This window comes from Miniopterus natalensis, chromosome 1, assembly GCF_054644295.1.
Source record: "Miniopterus natalensis isolate mMinNat1 chromosome 1, mMinNat1.hap1, whole genome shotgun sequence".
Classification (NCBI taxonomy): Eukaryota; Metazoa; Chordata; class Mammalia; order Chiroptera; family Miniopteridae; genus Miniopterus; species Miniopterus natalensis.
Window position 1 is genome coordinate 103,826,528 of NC_142081.1, and position 17,206 is coordinate 103,843,733.

The window sequence follows — 17,206 nt, forward strand, 5'->3', positions numbered from 1 at the left end:
ATAAGTACCATAGGAGTGCAATTTTATTCTTTTATATGTTTTGCCAACACCACTTACTGAAAAAATTGTCCTTTCTCCATTGTATATTGTTTGTTTCCTTATCAAAGATTAATTAACCATAAATGCATAGATTTAATTCTGAGCTCCTCATTCTGTTCCATTGGTCTATGTGTCTCTTTTCATGCCAGTACTATATAGTTTTTTTAGTATAGCTTTGTCATATAGTTTGAAATCATGAAGTGTTATGCCTCCAGCTTTGTTCATCTTTCTCGAGATTGCTTTGGCTTTTCAGGGTCTTTTGTGGTTCCATATAGATTTTAGAATTGTTTTCCATTTTTGTAAAAAATAATCATTGAAATTTTGATATAAATTGCATTAACTCTGTAGATGCTTTGGGTAGTATGGATATTTAAAAAATGCTAATTCTTCTAATTCGTGAACAATGAATATCTTTCCATTTATTTGTGTCTTCAAATTTTTTCAACACTGTCTTATGGTTTTCAATGTAAAGATCTTTCACCTCCTTGATTAAATTTATTTTTAAGTATTTTATTGTTTTTGATGTTATTACAAATGAAATTGTTTTATTTCTTTTTCAGAAATTTTGTTTTTAGTATATAGAAATTCAACTGATATTTTTATCGTGCAACTTTACTGAATTTTTAAATTAGTTCAAACATTTTTTGGGTGGAATCTTTAGGGTTTTCAATATAAGTTTAAGTTATCTACTAACAGATACAATTTTACTTCTTCCTATCTAATTTGGATACTTTTTTTTTTTCTTGTCTGATTCTCTGGTTAAGATTCCCACTATTACGCTGAATAAAAGTGGTGAGAATGGTCACATTTTTTCTTTTTTCCAGTCCTTAGAGGAAAAGCTTTTAGCCTTTTACCAATAAGTATAGTGTTAATTATGGGTTTATCATATATTTATTATATAACTTTATTATGTTGAGGTACATTCCTTTCATAGTCAATTTGGTAAGATTTTTTTATTATGAAGATACCTTGAATTTTAGTCAAGCATTTTTCTGAATCTATTTAGTTGATCATATACTGCTTATCTTTAATTCTATGATGTGATTTATCATATTTCTCATTTGCATATGTTGAACCATCTTTGCATCCCAAGGATAAATCGCACTTTATCATGGTGTATGGTTCTCTTACTGTGCTGTTGATTTGTTTGTTAGCATTTTGTTAAGAATTTTCACATGTAGCCCTGCCGGGCGTGGCTCAGGGGTTGGGCATGGACCTAGGATCCAGGAGATCGGGGTTCGATTCCCATCAGGGCACATGCCCGGGTTGCGGGCTAGGCAGCAGATCAATGACTCTCTCATCATTGATGTTTCTACCTCTCTCTTTCCCCCTCCTTTCCTCTCTCTGAAATTGATATAGATATGTTTAAAAAAAAATTCACATGTATATTCATCAGGGCTATTGGTTTGCAGTTTTCTTTCTTTTAATGTTCTTATCTGACTCCAGTATCAGAGTAATGCTGGCCTCATAAAATGTGTTTGGGAGTTTTCAAATATTTTTTGGCAGAATTTGAGAAAAATTGGTATTTATGTTTGGTAGAATTCACCAGGGAAACCATCCCGTCATGGGCTTTTCCTTGTTGGACAGTTTAGACTACTGATTTAATCTACTTATTCATTATTGTTCTGTTCATATTTTATAATTTTTCATGATTCAGTTTTGGTAGGTTGATTATATCTTGGAATTTAGCCGTTTCTTCTAGGTTGTCTTCTTAGCTGGCCTATAGTTTTTCAGTATTTATGATTTTTTTGTATTTCTGTATTATGTCATGTTGTCTCCTCCGTATTTATCTGAATCTTTTTCTTTCTTCGTTAGTCTACCTAAGGTTTGTCAATTTTGTTTATCTTTTCAAAGAGAGAACTCTTATTTTTATTATTCATTTTTATTGTTTTTCTCTATTTTCTTTTCTTCTGCTCTAATCTTTAATATTTCCTTCCTTCTGTCTACCTTGAGCTTACTTTGTTTTGTTTTGTTTTTTCAGTTATTTGATGTGTATGGTTAGTTTGTGTATTTGAGAACTTTTTTACCTAATGTTTCTTAGTGCTCAGACAGGGCTGTAGGCTGTGCTCTGAGATCAGGAGGGGTTTCCCCCTGTGTTCTGAAGTTAAGCGGGGCTGTAGTCTGGGCTTCAAGATCAGGTAGACAAGTGGCTGTATTCTGCTGTTGGGCAAGTTTACTGGACAGGCTCTCTGGTCAGGAAGGGCCTCCATCTGTATCCCCAGGTTTGTCTTTCCCCTTTAAATGACATCTTCCCTTTTAAATCACACTTATCTCTTTAAATAAGTGCCTCCCCCTTTAAAACATATGTACTTTAAAATCTCTCTGTTGACTATGCCTTGATCTGCCCAGACACATTTCCAGTATTTTCAGATTTAATATTTTTGGTGCCTATTGAAAATCATCTTTAGGCTTCTCTGACTAGTCTCTCTTATGTCTTCCCACAGTTTTCTCATTCTGTCTTTGCTTGTCACAAACCCTGTGCCTGGGCAGGACTAGTCTGAGAGATCCTGCCCTGGAATTTGGTGTCACTTTCTCTTTTCATTAACAACTATTTATAATTTCAGCATTATTTGTCTTCAAATTGTTCTACAGGCATAGTTTTACATAAATTTATGTTTCACTTTGGATTTTTTTAGAAATAAAAACAGAGAATTTTATACATTTGATTTGGAGAAGAAAATTTTGGTGACAGATCCTTAGCTACCAAGAAATATTGCTGAATTCAATATCTTAGCATGTTGTTAAAGATTTTTTCATCTATATTCACAGCAGAGATTGACTTAGAATTTTACTTTCTAATAATGTACTTGTCAGATTATGTGTCAGATTTGTTCTGGTTTAATGAAATGAAACTCCAAAGCTGGGGCAGAATAGGCACAGTATGAGATTAAAATCTGTTATTCCAGAAATTAAGAAAATACTAAAATAATAATAATAATAACAACAGCATCCACAACAATAATAGGAACATATTACGGGGACACAGGATGTAGTTGTTAAGTAATACCTACCAGCCAAATCCTGAACATTTTGAACAACAATATAAGAATCCAAGAGTATATAATGATCAAAAATGAGCAAATAAATGAATAGCTAAGAATAGAAAAGAAGGACTTTTTCTTATAGTGGAATGCCAGTTGACAGCTTTTTAAATGGAAGGGGTTGAAAAATATTATTTTGTAACTATAATAATGAAGATTGGTTCAGGAGAGAATTATTAATGGTTGCTAAACCAAAGAAGATATTTTTAATGAGATACAGGATATTTGCATGGTCTGAAAGTGACTTCCCACAAATTTCTTATTAAAGGAAAAAAATAGTAACTATAAAGTGGAGAACTAAGACAATACCTTGACAGTGTGAAACAATTAATATTAACAGTGAGAAGCAATTGACATTGTGTGCTTCCTGATGGGATCCCCTTTGAAGGACATACAAATCAGGGTATTTTTATTTACAAAAATGACAGTAGATTATTTCAGCCCTGGAGCAGGAAATGTACAATATAATTCTAAAACATCCTGTTAAGAAATAGAGCAAGGAAGCTGTCCAGACCATTTGAATTTTGTCAAATGTTCTCATAGTTCAGTCTAGCTCACATTAGCAAAGACGAAGCAATTTCAATATTGTTAAGAAAAATAATTGTAACAGGTAGAAACAGGTCAAATATATTTAAATCTATGAGTTACCAACAATTAAAAATAATTGTTCATAATTTAAGCATGTTAGTTAAGCAGCATATAATTTTTAACATAGGCAATTTAATAGAAACAAATCAATAATTTATCTTATTTGCCCTATAAAATTACTGCTGTAAAATTCAATAGTAAATTAAAAATACTTTTTTTCTATAGAAGTACTAAATATAATAAGTGAAAAAGGGATGCTAGAATTAGAATATTTCTCAACTTCTGATAACTCAGTTGTTCAAGTATTGGGCATCAAAGGCTGTAAAATCACAATATAAGACAACCAGATATTTTGTGCTTGCAGCTAGAAGAACTCACCCACCGCTTAAAATGGTTTTGCCAAAACACTTGTATCTGTATCTTATCAAGTTTATAACTCAAAATGCAGAGTACAGAGAAACATTTTTAAATGCACATGGGATGCAATCAGCAAAATCTATTCAGTAGGAAACTCTACAGGACAAACATCTCAGTTTCTTCAACAAATACATTGAAAGAAGTGGAAGCATGATGAAAGCAAACCTGTATATCTAAATAAATTTAAGAACCATATCAAATGCAACAATGTGTGGACCTTATTTGGGTCACATTCAAAGTAATTTAACTTTGATTTTGTGGCATTTAAAAGATAATTGGATATTTGAATACTGACTTTGATGATATTAAGAGATTACCAAATCATTTCAAGTGTAATAATAGTGAAGTGGTTAAAAAAAAAAAAAAAAGAATTAAACTAAAATAAACTTCATTTAAAAGATAATTTTACAGATAATTAATGAATCACTTATGTATAAAATTATACCAAGAGTAGGATTTCCCTCAAAATAACATGGGGGCTGGAGAAATGGAGAAATGAGAGGGTAGATAGATGAATTGGAGGTGAATAGATGAATTAAGATTGACCATGGGTTTTTATCTGTTCAGTTTAGTGCCATGTGTGTGGAGATTCTTTATACTCTTTTGTCTGTTTTGGCACATTTCTAGCATTTTATGATAAAAGTTTAAAGAAAACTCTTATGGGTGTGACCAACTGATTACTTTGATAGACTATACTAAGAAGCAGTATCTTAACACCCAGGCTAGCAACTTGCTCACAGATGATTAATAAAGATATATTAAATGAACAATACAATTTTATTAAGGCTAGAGAAAAGTAGAGTAAAATGTCAGTGTATAAATTGTCTTCCTATCAGTCACTCTTTACTAAATCTTAAAAATGAGACATTGTAAGATTTCCTTTATTTTCCTGGGTTTGTTTAAATATGACATAATCGCTGAAAGGTAGCTTATTCTTGAGAAATCACATATTGTTTTAACACAATTAATAGAGAAAGCCACATGACTTGTATTTTCAAGTATTGCTTTTCACAAATATTATTTTCATCATGAAAGAACTTTGCCAAGAAAGAAAGGGCTGTAGTTTATTTCACTTCTAAGGCCACGTTAAGGACAGTATTTCAGTTTCATACTGCATTTCTTTCAATAGAAAGTGCTTTAACAAAGGCCCATGTTTTTTATCTTATTTTCTATTTCTTGAAGAAATGTTTCATGCAGCTCACACCAAGACACAACATAATTAAAATGGCAATGGTTTAAAACAAAGAATGAATCCTAAAAGCAGCAAGAGAACAATAGCTAGTTACCTACAAGGAAGCTCCCACAAGACAGTCAGCTGATTTCTCAAAAGAAGCATGTCAGGTCAAAAAAAATTGGCATGAAATATTCAAACTGATGAAAAGCAAGAATCTACTATCAAGATTCCTTTACCCAGCAAAGATATTATGTAAAATGGAAAGAGAAAGAGCTTCACAAATAAGAAACAGCTAAAGTGGTTTGTTACCACCAAACCAATATTCTAAGAAATCTTAAAGGGCCTTTTTGAAAAAGGAGAAGAAGAAAAATAGAAAAAAGAGAAAAAAAGAAGAAAGAGGAAGAGAAAGAAAGAAAAAAGGGAAAAAGAAAGGAAGAAAAAAAGAAAGAAAAAGGGAGGGAGGGCAGGAAGAAAGAAAGAAAATTAGAAGAATAAAATGACAATGACTATGTACCTATCAAAAATCACTTGAGCCCAGCCAGGCGTGGCTCAGAGGTTGAGCATCGACCTAGGATCCGGGTGATCAGGGTTCGATTCCCGGTCAGGGCACATGCCCTGGTTGTGGGCTCGATCCCCAGTAGGGGGCATGCTGGAGGTAGCCGATCAATGACTCTCTCATCATTGACGTTTCTATCTCTCTCTTTCCCTCTCCTTTCCTCTTTCTGAAATCAATAAAGATATATTTTTTAAAAAAAAATCACTGGAATGTAAATGTCTTAAACTCCCCAATCAAAAGATATAGGGTAGCTAAATGGATAAGAAAACAAGACCCTTGTAGGTGCTGTCTGTAAGAGACTCAACTCAGGACAAAAGATGAACAGACAAAAAGTAACAGGATGGAAAAAAATATTTAATGCAAATGGAAAGGGGGAAAAAAAGCTGGGATAGCAATACTTATATCTTACAAATAGACTTTAAAAGAAAGGCTATAGTGAAAGACAAAGAAGGACACTACATAATGATAAAGGGATCAATCCAACAAGAGGATATAATCCCTGTAACACTTATGCACCCAACATAGGAGCACCGAAATATGTAAAGCAAATCTTGATGGACATAAAGGAAGATATTGGCAATAATGTTAGTCATGTTAGGAGATTTTAACACCACATTCACATCAGCTGATAAATTTTCCAGACAAAAAATCAACAAAGAAATAGCAATCTTAAAAGACACATTAGCCCAGATAGATTTAATCTATATCTTCAGAGCATTTCACCCCAAAGAAGCAGAATATACATTCTTTTCAAATGCACATGGAAACTTTCCTAGGATAAACCACCTATTAGGACATAAAACAAATCTCAGTAAATTTAAAAAAACTGAAATCTTATCAAGCATCTTCTCTTACCATAAAGTCATGAAACTAGAAATCAATCACAAGAAAAATACTGAAAAACACAAAAACGTGGAAACTAAATAACATGTTACTAAACAATAATTGGGTTAACCATAAGATCAAGGAAAAAATCAAAAGATATCTCTTGAAACAAGTGAGAACACAACCCAAAATCCATGGGACAGAGTGAAAGCAGTCCTAGGAGGGAAATTCATAGCATTAGAGTCCTACCTCAAGAAACAAGAAAAATCTCAAATAAATAATCTAACTTTACATTTAAAAGAACTAGGAAAAAAACAACAAACAAAGTCCAAAGTGAGGAGAAGATAGAAAATAATAAAGATCAGAACACAAATAAACAAAATAGAGTCCAGCCCAGCGGTTGTGACTCAGTAGTTGAGCATGGACCCAAGCACCAAGAGGGCACCTGCTAGATTCCTAGTCAGGGCACATTCCCGAGTTGCAGTTGCAGTCCCCAGTAGAGGGCATGAAGTAGGGTGCATGCAAGAGGCAGCTGATCACTGTTTCTCTCTCATCAATGTTTCTATCTCTCTCTCCTTCCCCTCTCTCTAAAAATAAATATAAAAAAGAACATATTTTTTAAAAATAGTCCAAAAAAATACAAAAGGTAAATAAATCAAGAGCTAGTTCTTTAAAAAGAGAAACAATAGTGAAAAACATTTAAACAGACTCATGAAGAAAAAAAAAGAATAACAACTGACACCAAAGAAATACAAAGGATTGTAAGAAAATATTATAAACAACTATATGCCCAAAATTGGACAATCTGGATGAAATGGATAAATCCCTAGAAACATTCAATCTTCCAAAATTGAATTGGGAAGAATCAGACAATCTAGACACACCAATTGCAACTATTGAAATTGAAGCAGTAATAAAAACAAAAACAAAAACAAAAAACTCCCAACAAAACAAAAGTCCTGGACTGGATGATTTTACAAGTGAATATAGTGAATATTACCAAACATTCCAAGAACTAACACCAAGCCTTCTCACGATATACCAAAAAATTCAAGAGGAGGGAAGACTTCCAAGCACATTTTAGGAGAGCAACATTATCCTAATTCCAAATTAGATACAGACAGTATAAAGAAAGAAATTATAAGTCAACATCCCTGATGAACATAGATACTAAAATTCGCAACAAAATATTAGCAAACCGAATCCATCAATACATCAAAAACATCATACACCATAGTCAAGTGGGATTTATTCAAGGGATGCAAGGTTGGTACAATATTCACAAACAAATACACATGATACACCACATAAACAGAATAAAGGATAAAAAACACGATCATATCAATAGATACAAAAAAAGCATTTGATAAAATCCAACACCCATTTATGATTAAAAACAACAACACAAAAACTCAGCAAAGTGGGAATAGAGGAAACGTACTTCAACATAATAAAGACCATGTATGTCAAACCCACCCCCAACATCATACTCAATGGACAAAGACGTCAAGCAATTTTCTTAAGATTGGGAACAAGACAGGGATGTCTGCTATCACTTTTACTTAACATAGTACTGAAAGTCCCAGTCACAGCATTCAGAAAGGAAGAAGAAATAAGAGGCAACCAAATTGGAAAGGAAGAAGTAAAACTGTTATTATTTGCAGATGACATGATACTGTAGATAGAGAACTTTAAATATTCCACCAAAAATGACTATAACTGATAAATTAATTCAGTATAGTAGCAGGATACAAAATAAATATCCAGAAATCAGATGCATTTTTATACCCCTATAATAAACCATCAGAAAAGGAAACTAAGAAAACAAACCAATTTAAAATTGCATGGAAAATAAAACTATAAATAAATTTAACTGAGGATATAGAAGACCTGTACTTGGAAAATTATAAGACAGTGAAGAAAAAAAGTGAAGAATTTACAAATAAGTAGAAGTATGTACTATGTTCATGGAAGGGAAGAAATAACATTAAAATGTCATACTACACAAAACAATCTATAGATTCAATGCAATTTCTGTCAAGATACCATGGTGTATTTTACAGAAATAGTACAAATAATCTAAAAATTTATATGGACCCAAAAGAGGAAAAAATTTATAGGAATTATGCTACCTAATATCAAACTCTAGTACAAAGCCTTAGTAATCAAAACAACATGGATCTGCTGTAAAAACAGACATATAGATCAGTGGAACAGAATAAAGAGCCCAGAAAGAAACTCAAGCCTTTATAGTAAATCAATATTTGAGAAAAGAGTCAAAGAAATGGGGTAAAGATAGTTTATTCAATGAATGTTGTTTGGAAAACTGGACAGATACATGCAAAAAATTGAAACTACCACCTTCTTACACAAACACAAGAATAAACTAAAAATGGATTAAAGACTTAAGTATTAGATATGAAACCATAAAAATCCTAGAAGAAAACATAGGCAGTAAAAATCTCAGACATTTCTCATAGCAATAATTTTTCTGATTTATGTCCTGATTCAAAGAAAAACAAAAGAAAAAATAAACAAGTGGAAGTAGCTCAAACTAAAATGTTTTTTCAAAGCAAAGGAAACTAATCAACAAAATGAAAAGATAACCCCTTAATGGGAGAAAATATTTGCTAATGATACATTTGATAAAAGGTTAATATCCAAAATTTATAAAAACTGTAAGCCTGGCCGAAGTGGTTCAGTTGGTTGAACATCATCTTGTGCACCTAAAGGTTGCTGGTTTAATTCCTGGTCTGGGTACATACCTGGGTTGCGGGTTCAATACCAGGTCGAGGCAGGTGCAGAAGGCAACTGATGGATATTTCTCTTTCTTATTGATGCTCCTCTCTCTCTCTCTCTCTGTCTCTCTCTCTCTCCCTCCCTCTCTCTAAGCATGTCCTCACGTGAGGATTAAAATAATAAACAAACAACAAAAATACTTATTAAACTCAACACCAAAAAATCCAACAATCCAATTAAGAAATGAATAAATGACCTGAACAGACACTTATGCAAAGAGGACATACAGATGTCCCACAGACATATGAAAAGATACTCAACATCACTAACCAAAGAAATGCAAATTCAAACCAAAATGAAGTATTACCTCACACCTGTCAGAATGGCTATCATCAATAAATTAACAAACAAGTGTTGGTGAGGATGTGGAAAAAGGGAACCCTTGACCACTGTTGATGGGAATGAAGACTGGTGCAGCCACTGTGGAAAGCAGTATGGAATTACTTCAATAAAATGGAACTGCCTTATGACCCAGCAATTCCACTTCTGTGAATATATCCAAAGAAATCCAAAATAATTCAAAAGGATATATGCACCCCTTTGTTTGTTGCAGCATTATTTACAATACCTAAGATTTGGAAGCAGTCCAAGTGCCCATTAATAAATACGGGGATAAAAAGGTTGTGGTACATTTACACAACAGAATAGTGCTCGGCCACAAAAATGAAGGAAATCTTACCCTTTTGGACAGCATGGATGGACCTTGAGAGAATTATGGTAAGTAAAACAAGCCAGTCAGATAAAAACAAATATAATATGATTCACTCACATGTGAACTCTAATGAACAAAATAAACCAACAAAAATATATTGAAACAGATTCATAGACACATGTCAGAAGGAAGGGGTTTGGGGGACTGGGTGAAAAATGTGAAAGGATTAAGCAATAATAATAATAATAATTTTAAAAACCTCATAAACACAGACAACAATATGAATACTATGGTAATTATCAGAGGAAAAAGCAGGTTGGAGGAGGTAGAAGAGGGAGGATAACTGGTGATGGAAAGAAACTTGACCTGGGGTGGAGAACACACAATACAATATACAGAATTATACACCATAAACATATAATTTTATTAACCAGTGTCACTCCCAATAAATTCAGTGAAAAGGTAAAAAAAAAAAGAAAGAAAAGGTTATGGATAAAATAACTAGCCTCCTCCTCACTTTGTGACATAATTATTCACTTACATGTGTATTTCCCATAGTATACTGTGCGTACCTCCCAACCAAAAAATGTGTTTTTGCCACCTAGTGTACCTCTACACAGCAGCTGCCCCAGACTATCTGCTAAGACTAGAGTTCTCAGAATGTGGTCCTCAGTGCCTCTCTACCTGCCTGACTCCTTTATTACACTGACTCTGAGTTTCTTTCCTTCTGCTAAGATCCTATCTATGCCTTTGTCTTGGAAACAATAACAGGCTTTAACATGCTTTAGAGAAGTTTTTCTTCTGCTGTTATTCAAACCCACTTTGAAGCACTGGCCTTCATTTATAGGAAGGTCTCAGCCAAATCCAATTACCTCTAGCTCAACACTTGCTTTGAGGAACCCCCTGCCTCCCAAGAGCAACAATATGGCATCCTATTAAGTCTTCCTAGAGCCACAGGAAGAATCAATGTTCTGGCATCAGCCAACAAGGGGCATTGCGGAAACACAAAGTAGGCCCTTTTTCCAAGGGTAATCTTCCCTGAAGATTTCTATCTCTGATTCGAGGAAGATGGCTTGAAGCAATATTCAGGTTCTGGATTCTTCTCATTCCATTTCTTTTAAATGAGGAAATCCTACTTTATTTCCCAGAGTGTTTGGAAAAGGCAGCAAGCTCTGCCAGTCCATCCTGGATATTTGAATCAAATGTGGACCAGAAATCGTGGAGCTTTGTGTTATTAGATGAGCCAGCAAGATTTTTTTTTTTTTTTTTTTTGCCTGTCACATGCAAAAGTAGAAATGCTAATTATATTTAAGGTGGGAAATGAAGACAAATGGTGGTATAATTGACATTATAAGATACTTAAAATGTACATAGTGGTTATTTGATACACGTATACATTGTCAAATAAGTTATTCCCCATGTAGTTGATTAACATATCTATCACCTCATATATTTATCATTTTTTTGGTAAGAACATTTAAGTTCTACTTTCTTAGCAAAATTCAATTATACAATAGTGTTGTCAACTATTGTCACTATGTTTTACATTAGGTCCTCAGACCTTATTCATCTTTATAGCTTAAATTTTGAGCCCTTTTACCATCTTTCTATTTTCCCCAAGCTTATCCCCAGAAACAAATGGGTTCTAATCCTCTCTTATGCCTTTGAGTTCTAAAAAGTACTTCATATTATTTTATATTGCTTGTACATGTCTTTTAAATATGAATTTATTTATTTGTTTTTATTTTTATTTTTTATTATTTAAAGTATTACAGATGTCCCCTTTTTTCCTATTGATCCCCTCCACCCAGCATCCACCCCAAGCCCCAGGTCTTCTCCAGACTATTGTATCATAGATGTCTTTCTATGATGAATGAAAAGAATCATCTAAGGTTGGGAAAGAGTCAAGTCCTCCATGTTAGGACCACTTGCAACACAATGCAGGTTTCTTAAAAAGTGCTATTACTGAATCCACAGAATCTAAAGTCATGTTATTTTGGCCCTAAAGTCACAGCTTCAAGCTGTTCTGGGTGCTTGAATGTGTTGCTCAGATCTAAGCAAGCTGCTCTGAAGCATATACATGTTTTTATTGCATTATCAGTACCATCGAGAAATGTTTCTATCTCATTCTTCATTTCAAAAGACATATGTGAGCACTTTATTGAGTTCTTAGTATGTACCAGGCCATGTTTCAAGAAGTCACCTGTAGTTGCTTTAACTCCCACAATCTTATCAAGCAGGCACCATAATTATTCTCCTTTTAGAGAAGAGGGGGCTGAGGCTTAGTGATTAGGCATGATCGCTAGTAATCAGGGGACCCAGGCAGTCAGTCTAGCTTCAAAGGCCACACTTTAACCTACACATCTTGTTCCCTACTTTTAATAAATTTTAGTATTCTTATAGTTTTAATCAACAAGTTTGAAAGCTCATTTCTTGCTGTTGGAGTCTTCAACTGAAGGTTGTGACCCTTCTATAAGAGCAAAGACAAAGAGATATTGTGAGGGATAAGCAGTCCTCTTATGTTCCATTTTCTTAATTATTTCATTCTATTTTTAAAAGTTATGTATGCATTTCAGGACATCATGGATTTCAAAATTAAAATGTGATATGCATAGGCTGCAGGCTCGATCCCTGGTAGGGACTATGCAGGAAGCAACCCATAGATGTTTCACTCTCACATCTGTTTCTCTTTCTCTGTCTCTCTCTCCCTTCCTCTCTCTCTAAAAATCAATAAAAAATCTTTAAAGAAGTGGTATGTACATTGCTCAGCCAGTGTTGCTCAGTGGTTGAGCATTGACCCATGAACTGGGAGATCATGGTTCAATTCCCAGTCAGGGCACATGCCTGGGTTGTGGGCACCATCCCCAGTGAAGGGTGTTCAAGAGGCAGCTGATCAATGACTTTCTCATCATTAATGTTTCTATCTTTCACTCTCCCTCTCTCTCTCTGAAATCAACAGAAACATATTTTTAAAAATGGTATGTACATGGAAGTTGTAATCTAAAGATATTTTAGCAGGATAATATCATGAAACCCTCTGCATAAGGTGTTTTTTTTTTAACTGCATTTAGTGGGGTGACATTGGTTCACAAAATCATACAAGTTTCAAATGTACAGCTCATCAAAACATCATCTGTATACTGCATTGAGCTCCCACTGCCTGAAGCAAAGTCTCTTTCTGTTCCCATTTCCCCTCCCTTTGCCCACCTCTACCTATCTCCAATCCCCTTTTCCATCTATATCTATGTAATATTTATATTTTGCTTAATCCCTTCACCTTCTTTCATCCAGACTACCTATTCCCCCCCCCGACAGCTGTCAGTCTGTTCCATGTATCCATGCCTCTATTTCTATTTTGTTTGTCAGTTTATTTTGTTCATTAGATTCCACATATAAGTGAAATCATATGGCATCTTTCTTTCTCTGATTGGCTTGTTTCACTTAGCATAGTAATCTCCAGATTTATACATGCTGTGGCAAAGGGTAAGAGTTCTTTCTTTTTAAAGCCATCTAGTACTCCATTGTAAATATCCCATAACTTTTGTACCCACTCATCTACTGATGGGCACCTGGACTGTTTTCATATCTTGGCTATTGTAAATAATGCTCCAATGAACATAGGGGTGCATATATTATTTCAATTTAGTATTTCAGGTTTCTTTGATAAATTCCCAAAAGTGAAGCCGATGGGTCATAGGCAGCTTCATTTTAAATTTTTTGAGGTAACTCCATACTGTTTTCCACAGTGGCTGCACCAGTCCACATTTCCACCAACAATGCATGAAGATTCCCTTTTCTCCACATCCTCGCCAGCACTTCTTGTTTGTTGATTTATTGATAATAGCCATTCTGGCAGGTGTGAGGTGGTATTTCATTGTGGTTTGAATTTGCATTTCTCTGATTATTAGTGATGTTGAGCATCTTTTCTTGTCTGTTGGCCATCTGTATGTTCTCTTTGGAGAAGTGTCTATTCAGGTCCTGTGCCCATTTTTTAATTGAGTTGTCTTCTCTGTGTTGAATTTTATAAGTTATTTATAAATTTTGGATATTAACCCCTTATCAGGTGCATCATTGGCAAATATGTTCTCCCAGTCAGTGGGTTGTCTTTTCTTTTTGTTGACAGTTTCTTTTGCTGAACAGAAACTTTTTAGTTTGATGTTGTCCCATTTGTTTATTCTTCCTTTATTTCCCTTGCCCTTGGACATATATTGGCAAAAAAATTGCTGCAAGAGGAATCTGAGATTTTACTGCCTATGTTTTCTTCTAGGATTTTTATTGCTTTGTGACTTACAGTTAAGTTTTTTATCCATTTTTACTCTATTCTTCTATATGGTATAAGTTGGTGATCTAGTTGAATTTTTTTTCATGTAGCTGTTCAATTTTCCCAACACCATTTATTGAAGAGACTGCCTTTACTCCGTTGTATGCTCTTGCCTCCTTTGTGAACTATTAATTGACTATAAAGGTGTGGGTTTATTTCTATGCTCTCTATTCTTTTTCATTGATCTATATGCCTGTTCGTATCAAATACCATGCTGTTTTGATTACAATGGCCTTGTTTGATGTCAAGAAGTGTGACACTTCTAACTTTGTTTTTCTTTCTCAAGATTGCTTGAGTTTTTTTGTGATTCCATATAAATTGTTGACCTCTGCATCAGTTTTTTAGGAAAGAAATAAAATTTTCCCTGTTCTTGTTTCAGCTCTAAATTTCCACTCCTAGTATATACCATGAGGTTACTTTCTTCTTGAAGAAACTATTTAAGTAAAGCCCTTGTGTCTTAGTACCTGAATTCTGGGTCTCAGTATATGTAGTCTCCAAGAGGTAAAGACTTCTGTCTCAAACATATTCCAAAGAGATGTGGTATTTTTACTTTAGGTACAATTGTTATTTTTCTTCTGGAAAAAAATATGTTTGGGTCTTTTAGAGATAATATTTTACTGTGCGATGTCTAGATTCTTGACTCCAGGTGCCTTTTAGGATTTGGTCACATAGTTACAAGTTAGAAACAGAAGTATATCCTTTTAGTGAGTGCTTCTTAAGGCAAGAAAGTAATTTTCCAGCTAATAAAAGCAGATTTATCTATGATTAGAAAAGAGAAATAATTTTCTTGTTCTCATGAAGCTGTGGAAGGTTGAGGTCCAAGAGTTGCTAACATGGTATAAGAAGAAGAAGGCCAGCAACTCAAGGAAAGAGTGTTGATTAATTTCATGACTGGCTAAAAGTGTCCAGATTTTTGTATAAACATTACTCTGAATGGGTGTGAGAATTTTTCTAGACGAGATTAATATTTGAATCTGTAAACTGAATAAAAATATTGCCCTCTCTATTGTGGGTAGGCTTTATCCAATCCATTAAATGTCTTCAAGCTGGGACATCAGTATTCTCTTGTCTTCAGATGTGGATTATAATTTATATCATCAGCTCTCCTGGTTGTTAGGCCTTAGATCACAGATTTGGGGACTTCTCAATTTCTATGATTTTGTAAGTCAATTCTTTATAATAAATCTCTTTACACACACACACACACACACACACACACACACACACACGCACACACACCCTTGCTGTTTCTTCTGTTTCTCTAGAGAATCCTGACTAACTCAGAACTCCTTGCACAAGAATGCTTTCTCTCAATGTTAAGTGAAAAATTGGGAAGAGACTCATTTCCTACATTTGTGCAAAACTTTCCACCACCTTAGCATTCATGCTAGTGGTGGTCTTGGGAGGAAAGGAGAAACTTTCCCCTTGGCATTCAAGTAGGCATTCTAACAGAGGACAGTGAAAGGAGCACCAGGTATGTGAAAGCTTAAAGAGGAAGCCTTGTCAGAAATACTTAGGTGGATTTGTAACTGAGATACAAATTCAGGGACTCAATAATAACTGGAAGTCATGTAGAAGGCTACCTGAAGGTATATGCAGTTTTAGTAATTTTTTAATAATTGGACTATAAATGTAAGTGGGGTTTAAGTGTATTGTTTTGCATATAACATTACACACAATATTTTTGAACTTGGGTGACTAATTGCCTATCTTATTTCACTCAAAATGTGTGTGAGCTCCTGCACTCTCTCTGTCAAAGATGCAGTGATCTTACCCACACTGTGAAAACACACAGCAGTTTCCATTTTTGGATACATAATTTTATTGAATAGCCAAGTGAAGGTGGCAGAATACTTTAAGTTAACAAAATAAAAGGAAGAAAAAAATGTCCTTTTACTTATTTAGGGGTAGAGGCAAATATTTCAGAACATTAAGGTGGTATTTTTTGACTCACTACAAATATAGCAAGTTAATCCAAAATGCTGCCTCATTAGGAATAAGCAATTAAAAATAACTACAACTGCATAACTGCTCCACTGTTTTCAGATACCTAATTACAGAACCTCTTCAGGGCATTGGAAATGTCAGCTCATTAGAACACAGTTTTATTATTTGAAGCAGACTACAACCAATACAAAAGATGCCCTCTTGACATTAGTCATTTTTCATGACAGGATATATGACTAAATTATTATTTCCAAGTTTTTAAATATACATTGATACTAACTCTGGATGAGGTTTATTCCTTATGAGAACAATGTGAAGGATAAGAAGGGAAAGTAAGTTGAAGGTATGCCAAAGTGTTTAATAGGATAATCTCAAATTCCTACTTCAAGCAAAATTAACATATGCTTTCATTTTACAAAGACCATAAGTTCTCTTTTACCTTATCTATGTAATTTGAAGTTTTGCTGGTGCTGGGTAGTATTTCAATTAGGCAGCTGTCTTTGTTTATTGCAAATCTTTTAATATCTTTGCCTATTACTACTTAGTGGGGATGAGTAATATTGGGCACATATACTCAGGAAATGGAAATTGCATATTGTGTTCCATCTGGAACATACAGGACACATACCTCTGAGTGATAGTGAGCGCCTGTCAGTGTCAGTAAGCCTGGGAGGCCTAGCAGGTGATGGACCTGACACTTGTTTTATCCTTCCAGAGACAAGAGACACTGAAAGGAATTCTCCTAACTGCATGGTATTCAGTACCGATGCCAACAAATACATTAATACTTTTCTCATCATAGCTATGGGTGTGTTATTCCAGTGAAGCATGCAGGCTCCTATATTTC